This window comes from Schistocerca americana, unplaced genomic scaffold (genome assembly GCF_021461395.2).
Source record: "Schistocerca americana isolate TAMUIC-IGC-003095 unplaced genomic scaffold, iqSchAmer2.1 HiC_scaffold_544, whole genome shotgun sequence".
Classification (NCBI taxonomy): Eukaryota; Metazoa; Arthropoda; class Insecta; order Orthoptera; family Acrididae; genus Schistocerca; species Schistocerca americana.
Window position 1 is genome coordinate 67,501 of NW_025726285.1, and position 2,500 is coordinate 70,000.

The window sequence follows — 2,500 nt, forward strand, 5'->3', positions numbered from 1 at the left end:
GGCGTTCCGGAAGGGCGCGGGCCAGAAGGAAGAGATTCATTACTTTCACCAGGACTTCGTGCGGCAGGCGCCGCAACTCCGCTGGGGTAAGGCCGTCCGGCCCGGCTGCTGATCCCCTGGGCGGCAACGCGGCGGCGACCTCCTCACGTGTGACCGGCCCCCATATGCACTCGAGAGCGACAGGCTCTGAGTGCGGGAGGAGGCGGTCACGAATGAAGCCCGCGGTGGAGATGGGCTTCTTGGTGAAGAGGTCCGCCCAGAAGTCCAGCAGACCAGGGATGGCAGGTGGCGGCTGGAGCAGGGTGCCATCCAAGAGGCCGCGCACGCAACGCGCACGCGACCGTCGGAAGGCATCCTGCGTTCTCGCGTACTCCCAGCGGCGCCGCTTGCGCTTCTGCGTCGGCGGCGCAGCAGGCGGCCGCTTCGATGGTTGGCGCGGCCGCTGTGTCCTGGTGATCGATCTCTCCCCTCTGGACCCGACCGACGCAAGGGCATCCGGGAGCATGCCCAGGATGACATCGGGCGGCGTGCCCCGCCCCAGACCGATGACACGATCCAGGGCAGAGAAACGCTGGGCGGAAGCGGGTAGCCCCGCCAGATGCTCCCAGATGGCGGCGTCAGTCGGCCCCTCCGGCGGCGGCCCGGTGGTGTCGGCCGCGAAGTCCTCGGCTGCGTCGACGGGCGGCGCAGCGGCCTCGCCCGCGTCAGGCAGCGGGCTCGCCGCTCCCCGGCGGGACGCCGGCTCTTCCCCCCGACCGATCTCAAGCGCCTCCATGAATTGGCGGACAAGCTGCTTGTGGGCAGCTTGCCGCCGTCGGCACTTGATTGCCTCAAGCGTTCGGTCGGGGAACATCCTGATGAGCTCTTGATTTACAAAGAAGAACCGGGCGTCCCTCTCGAGGAACAGTTCGGCCTCTGCCTTGGCGAGCGACAGGACTTCTTCCTCCGTCCACCTCGCGCGATGCCTCTCCGTGACGATCTCCGCGTTGGCGGCCGCAAGGTGTTGGCGGCGGCGATGGACCCCGAGACCGTTTTTGGTGGTGAAGCTGCGGTGGCACTCACTACAGGCGTATACAGCTGCAAAAGTTACAAGATTTTCGGCACGGCCGGTTGGCCGGCTAGGTGCTGGGGGAGTTGGGGTGGCACCTTCAGCGGAAGGGCCACCACTTTTTCTCTGGTTACTGCCCCCAACTAAAGTTAAGAGAGTCATAGTTACTCCCGCCGTTTACCCGCGCTTGCTTGAATTTCTTCACGTTGACATTCAGAGCACTGGGCAGAAATCACATTGCGTCAACACCCGCTAGGGCCATCGCAATGCTTTGTTTTAATTAGACAGTCGGATTCCCCCAGTCCGTGCCAGTTCTGAGTTGATCGTTGAATGGCGGCCGAAGAGAATCCGCGCACCCGCGCGCCCCCGGAGGAGCACGCTAAGGCGGACGCGGCCTCGCAGCAAGGAAGATCCGTGGGAGGCCAAGGCACGGGACCGAGCTCGGATCCTGCACGCAGGTTGAAGCACCGGGGCGCGAACGCCGCGCAGGCGCGCGCATCCTGCACCGCCGGCCAGCACGAGGCCAACCAACGGCGAGAGCAGACCACGCCCGCGCTAAACGCCCGCACTTACCGGCACCCCTACGGCACTCACCTCGCCCAGGCCCGGCACGTTAGCGCTGACCCACTTCCCGACCAAGCCCGACACGCCCCGATCCTCAGAGCCAAACCTTATCCCGAAGTTACGGATCCAATTTGCCGACTTCCCTTACCTACATTATTCTATCGACTAGAGGCTCTTCACCTTGGAGACCTGCTGCGGATATGGGTACGAACCGGCGCGACACCTCCACGTGGCCCTCTCCCGGATTTTCAAGGTCCGAGGGGAAGATCGGGACACCGCCGCAACTGCGGTGCTCTTCGCGTTCCAAACCCTATCTCCCTGCTAGAGGATTCCAGGGAACTCGAACGCTCATGCAGAAAAGAAAACTCTTCCCCGATCTCCCGACGGCGTCTCCGGGTCCTTTTGGGTTACCCCGACGAGCATCTCTAAAAGAGGGGCCCGACTTGTATCGGTTCCGCTGCCGGGTTCCGGAATAGGAACCGGATTCCCTTTCGCCCAACGGGGGCCAGCACAAAGTGCATCATGCTATGACGGCCCCCATCAACATCGGATTTCTCCTAGGGCTTAGGATCGACTGACTCGTGTGCAACGGCTGTTCACACGAAACCCTTCTCCGCGTCAGCCCTCCAGGGCCTCGCTGGAGTATTTGCTACTACCACCAAGATCTGCACCGACGGCGGCTCCAGGCAGGCTCACGCCCAGACCCTTCTGCGCCCACCGCCGCGACCCTCCTACTCGTCAGGGCTTCGCGGCCGGCCGCAAGGACCGGCCATGACTGCCAGACTGACGGCCGAGTATAGGCACGACGCTTCAGCGCCATCCATTTTCAGGGCTAGTTGCTTCGGCAGGTGAGTTGTTACACACTCCTTAGCGGATTCCGACTTCCAT

General features: G+C 63.5%; 1 pseudogene; it reads right to left on the reverse strand.

Moving 5' to 3' along the window:
* LOC124586202 overlaps nt 1–2,500 on the reverse strand; it is a 7,707-nt pseudogene that overhangs the window by 3,627 nt on the left and 1,580 nt on the right.